A 6,363-nucleotide genomic window follows, 5' to 3' on the forward strand; every position below is an offset into this window, starting at 1 on the left:
AGGGCTGCAGCACAATGAACAGTGTCTCGGACATCAGGAAAGTTTCCACAGCAGTTTAGGAAAGAAGGCAGCGCCCTGGGCTGCAGAAGACGTAATGCTCTGGAAAGAACCCTGGGTGCAACTGAAAGAGGAGCCTGAGAAGGATAGCGCCAATCAGGTGGGGACAACCTGCCTGATTTGGGAAAAGGTAAGGTATCTTCGTAGGGTAATACCCTCCTCAATGCTCAGCCCAGACCTGCCCGCCAGGTGCACCTCTGTACTCACTCTCCTTGCAAAGAGTCGGCATAGCATCAGAACTCAGCAGTGCTTTGGACACCGGGAAGTCCACACCTCTCTGCCCCTCCCTCCAGGGCTATGCACCCCCGATCCCAGTACATGCTAGGATTATAGTTCTGAAGCCTACCTACAGACAGGCTGAGAGTAGTTAACGGACTACAGCTCCCAGCATATTAGGTGGGGCGCGTACCACTCTGCCTCTTCTTCCAGGTCTGCGCCTCGACCTGGAGCCTGGCCCATGCTGGGATCGTAGTCCTGTAGCCCTTTGACCAAATGGTTGGGAGTATTTATGACAATACATCTTCCAGCAATCCTAGGGAGGCGCACACAGCCCTGTCTCTTCCTCCAGTGACAGGCATTGTCCCTGAGACTTGTGCATGCTATGACTGTAGTCCTGCAGCTCTTTGAAGAAAGGACTGGAAGTGTTTATGAGCATATATCTCCCAGCAAGCCTAGGGAGATGCACACAGCCCCGCCTCTTTTTCCAGTGATGCGCACTGTCCCTGACCCCTGTGCATACTGGGATGGTAGTCCTGTAGCCATGAGACCGGAAAGTCTGGGAGTCTTTATGAAACTACATCTTCCAGCAAGTAGAAGGAGGCACCCACGGTCCAGTCTCTTCCTCCAGTAATGCGCACTGTCCCCGAGCTGGGTGCATGCTGGGACTGTAGTCTTACAGCCCGGTGATGAAAGGGCTGGGAGTGTTTATGAGACTATATCTCCCAGCAAGGCCACCGAGGGGCGCACTGCCCTGCCTCTTCCTCCAGTGACGCGCACTTTCCCTGATCCTGGTGCATGCTAGCATTGCAGTACTGCAGCCCTATGACCAAAGGGCTGGGCACGTTTATGAGACTACATCTCCCAGCAAGACCAGCGAGACTTGCGGAGCCTCATCCCTTCCTCCACTGATTAGCGCACTCTCCTTGAGCCTGGGGCATGTTCGGATTGCAGTGCTGAAGACCTGTGATCAAAGAGCTTTGTTACAATTATATGTGAATTATTCTACAAACTACTTTACTTATTACTGGAAGCCAGAAACTCAGTTGCGTTCACTTTTTGGATTTTATATAAGTGAAATTGTATAATATGTATACTTTTACATCTACTTTCTTCTATGCAATATTATAGTTATGGTATTAATTCATGATATTGCAGATAGCTATAATTTGTTTATTTAAAAATTATTTTTTACATAGTGGTAAAGTGTACATAAAATTAACCATTTTAGCTATTGTAAGTGTGCAGCTAAGAAAAGTTAACTACATTCACATTGTTTTGCAACTATCATTCCCATTCATAGGGACCTTCTTTCAACTTGTAGAGACAAAACTCTATACCCATTAAGTAAGCTCCTTGTTACTCGCAACAATGCAGTATTTAGGCCTTTTTTTTTTTTTTTTCTTTTCTTGTTTTTGGACAGAGTCTCTCTCACTCTGTCACCCAGGCTGGGGTGCAGTTGTGCTCTCTCAGCCCACTGCAACCTCTGCTTCCCGGTTTCCAGTGATTCTTCTTCGGTAGCTGGGATTACAGGTGCTCACCACCACAGCTGGCTAGTGTTTTCTATTTTTAGTAGAGAAGGGGATTCTCCATGTTGGCCACGCTGGTATCAAATTTCTGACCTCAAGTGATCCGCCCTCCTGGGCCTCCCAAAGTACTGGGATGACAGGCCTGAGCCGCCGGGATTTCAGCCTTTAATAGCGCAGGCCCTGCCACCTTTCGCTGCGGCCCTTATGCTCTAATGACATGTCATCTCTGCCATAGGTTGACTTCTTGAACCCGCTATGCCATTGCACTCTAGCCTGAGCAGCAAGAGCGAAACTCCGTGCCCCAACCTCCCTGCGCAATAAATAAATAAATAAATAAATAAATAATAAATAAATAAATAAAATCTCTACACATGACCTTAAGTTTGTGTTGCCGTGAGTGATTTCTAAGAAATGGCATTCTACACTGAACGCAGTGGCTCACGTCTGTCATCCCAGCACTTTGAGAGGCAGAAGTGAGTGGGTCACGAGGTCAGGAGTTCAATGTCTCAGGTTTGTGAAACCCAGGCCCACTTGTTTGTTCTGCCAGCTGCCGGGAGGAAGCTCTGAGCTCTTACAGGTGTTGCCCAGGTCTGGGCCGTGCAGCTCCCTGGGTCTGCACATCCAGGGCTGAGGAATCACCCACAGGGGAATGGAATCTCAGGGAGGTTCAGTCCCTTATAAAGAGCTCAGATGATTGAATTAGACCCAGCCCTTAACAGCTATTGTTTCAGGGTATTCCTAATCTAATCAGGGGTTTGGGCGGGCTCCTCAATTCAAGGTTCCGTCCACACCCAGGGAAGGGGCAGAGGCAGGGCTAGGCTCTGGGGGGGCGGGAAATGCTGGGGCATTTCAGAATTCTGGATTCCTCACAGAATCGCAAAGTTCACATTTCACAACAATAAAGAAAACATTGAGAGTAAAAGTGAGACCTTTTATGAAGTTGCACATTAGAAAACTTAAACGTCTGAGAAAAAAATCTCTAACTCATAGGGAAACAAGTGGTTTATCAGATACTCTGAAAATAGACTGGGCTGGGTGAGGGGAATATGAAAATATTATTTCAATTGTATTGTATTGTATTGTATTGCATTTTATTTATTTATTTTTGAGACAGAGTCTCGCTCTGTCCCCCAGGCTGGATTGCAGTGGCCTGATGTCAGCTCACTGCAGCCTCTGCCTCCTGGGCCCAAGCAACTCTCCTGACTCAGCCTCCAGAGTAGCTGGGACTAACTGTGCGCGTCACCACGCCAGGATGAATTTGTATTCTTTAAAGTAGAGAGGAAGTTTCACCATTTTGGCCCGGCAAAGCCACAGCCTGGCAGGCGCCACGAAGACCCTGGCCACTGCAGCCGCCGGGGAAAAGGGCGCCGCCTACAGGAGGGATCAAGAAGCCTCACCGCTACAGGCCTGGCACTGCACAAAATCAGAAAGTACCAGAAGTCCACGCAGCTGCACCTCCTCAAGCTGCCCTTCCAGCGCCTGATGCGCAAGATCGCGCAGGACATCATCTTGGACGTGCGCTTCCAGAGCACGGATATTGGCGCCCTACAGGAGCCCAGTGAGGCTTCCCTGGTGCATCTCTTTGAAGACACCTAGCTGTGTGCCATCCATAAAAGCCCTGCCCTCTTCTCCCCTATATATGTGTATTAGCGCTCTGCTTTGTACCCTCTTCCAGAGGAAACACAAATCCATCAATTGATCATTTAAGCTTTTCTAGCTTGGGTACAACTTTCCGTGTAGTTGTACTTGTAAGTTTTTTACTTTATACTTCTAGAGACTAGACCCTTGACAGTATCTGCTTGGAATAGTGGAGCTAGCTAGCTTCAACATTATTTAGGTATATGCTAATTACTTGTGAGGGCAAAGGCAGGCAGTGAGGTTGTTAAGCTTACCCCAAAATAGTAAATTTTGGAAAATAGTCAAGTACAGTCACTTTATTTGTTAGATATCTTGTCACCGCCTTACCAGCACCAGTCAGAGACCACATTTTTCTAGGCAGTCTCCAAATGTACATTATGAGATAGACTTTAAGAATAGTAGTAAAGCTCCAGGAAAAACCTCATTGTCGTTAACGAGTAATACAACCAGCCATGAAAGCTGTCAAAGCTTTCTCTTGAAAAGATAACACTTTCTACAGATTTCTTTCTGGAGAGCTGTGGCTATATGATATTATATATTGAGAAGATTTCATATGCGATTATTAAAAAGTCAGGAAACAACAGATGCTGGCAAGGCTGTGAAGATATAGAAACACTTTTACAATGTCTGTGAGAGTGTAAATCAGTTCAACCATTGTGGAAGACAGTGTGGCGATTCCCCAAGGGTCTAGAAGCAGAAATACCATTGGACCCAGCTATCTTATTACCGGGTATATTCCCAAGTGATTATAATTCATCCTACTACAAGGACACGTGCACAGGTATGTTCATTGAGGCACAGTTTACAAGAGGAAAGACCTGGAACCAACCCAAATGCCCATCAGTGATAGACTGGATAAAGAATATGTGTGGTATATACACCAGGGAATACTATGCAGCCATAAAAAAGAATGAGTTTGTGTTCTTTGCGGTGACATGGATGACCCTGGGGACCATCATTCTCAGCAAACTAACACAGGAAAGGAAAACCAAACACCACATGTTCTCACTCATAAGTGGGAGATGATCAATGAGAACACATGGACAGAGAAAGTGGAACGTCACACACCGTGGCCTGTCACGGGGTGGGAGGCAAGGGAAAGGAGAGCATTAGGACAAACACCCAACGCATGTGGGGCTTAAAGCCTAGATGGTGGGTTGATTGGTGCAGCAAACCGCTATGGCACATGTATACCTTGGTAAGAAACCTGCACGTTCTGCACAAGTATCCCATAACTTACAGGAAAAAAAAAATGCGTAGGGACACTGAACCCTCTCAGCTAATCCAATTTTCCTCTCTGAGAAAACAACACTGTGTTCCTGCTCCTGAGCTGACCTCTGAGACCTTGATGGGAACTTGTTTCAGTCTATAGCAGTTCAGCCTTACTCGCACCCCACTCAATGTATTGAGTTCTATGAGGGGCAAGAGAAATGTTCTAAGCTTGTGCATGGAGTCACCATCAGCACTGCTCTCTGCAGATGCTTGTCTACACCGCAGGCTGCTTGGGCCAGGTTCTCTTTTCCTCTAGTGTTCTGGAAGGGCCAGACCTGCCACATCTGCCAGAATACAGCTTCCAAGACTGCTCCATGCCATGGAAAAAGAATGAGCTGAGAGCAATCTAAAGACTGGGAGATAATGAGTCTCTTGGAGCTTACTTTTTTGGGAGCTCAAGCACTTTAATTCCTGAGCGAGCCCTCCCATATCCATCAGTTCTGTGAAGAACCTGTACCCTCCTTGTGTCTCTAAGACACACTGGTCTAACTTGTTGTACGCCTTTACAAGAAAGTTGGTAAAAATAAAGGAAAACAAAAGAAGGCCAGAATATGGAGGTGTGAAATGGAATTTCCCCATTCTTGGTAAAGTTTAGAAATTTGTGTAATACCCAAAGGCAGATTCTATGTACAATATGTCCTATTTTGACAGCAAAAGCTGAGGGTATGTACTATTTTGACAGCAAAAGCTGAGGGTATGAGGAAATACAACTATATTGTATGGGGGTTTATTTTGCTCCAGGAAGAAAGAGTACATGTTATTCTGCATTCAATATTAGAGCAGAACAATTGGGTCTTTTCGAAACTTTTGGCTTATACTCTGAGATTCAGGGGGCAGATGGCAAAGGTAAACAGACTGAAATGGCACCACGGATATCTGTGAGCTGTGCTGGGAAGGTTCACGGTGATTCCGTAATAAATCTCAGGTCTTTATTCTATAAAGAAAAATTACTCATTTGCATCCTAAAGGTACAGCAGAGTATGTCCAAGTAGAGTGTGGAATAACTTTGTCACTCATGATGAACCTACTTGGTCCGATATTTTAATATCTTCTCCCATGTCTCTGTACTCAGGTTTGATTTTCTGCGTGGATCATCGGTAGAATGAATAAAATCAGGAATACTCTAAAGCAGTGTTTTGCACTAAATTTCAGTGTCTCTGGAAGAACTGGCAAAATCACCGTGTGTAGCAAACATGAAGTATCAATAGGCTGTCTCTATGCCTTTTAAACTACATGTAAGTTCATTACAAATGGCGGCGTGAGGAAAGGTGGTTTTGGAATTGGTTGCTCTCTAGTCTTTTACAATGCATCTATACTCTATTACCTTCTAAAAGAGTAAAGGATCACTTGCTGACGTAAAGCACAGTAGGCAGGAATAGGAGAAGGGTCAACTGAGAGAAAAAATGCTTTGTGATGTAATTTTTATTTCTGCAGTTTGGAAAAGAGTTTAACTGTTTTTGTGATGACTCACAAAAATACACATGGGCATGAAAAATACACAGGACAACAATTGGGAAACATTTCTGGAGGCTTCACTTACTGAAACCCAGACATCGGCATTCCAGCATAGACACGGCAACAGCAGGCTTCAGCATGAAACCGTACAAATCTGCTGGAAAGGGCTTCCCTCTCTGAATGCAGCTTCCTGTCC

The sequence above is a fragment of the Nomascus leucogenys genome, unplaced genomic scaffold (genome assembly GCF_006542625.1).
Source record: "Nomascus leucogenys isolate Asia unplaced genomic scaffold, Asia_NLE_v1 Super-Scaffold_638, whole genome shotgun sequence".
Classification (NCBI taxonomy): domain Eukaryota; kingdom Metazoa; phylum Chordata; class Mammalia; order Primates; family Hylobatidae; genus Nomascus; species Nomascus leucogenys.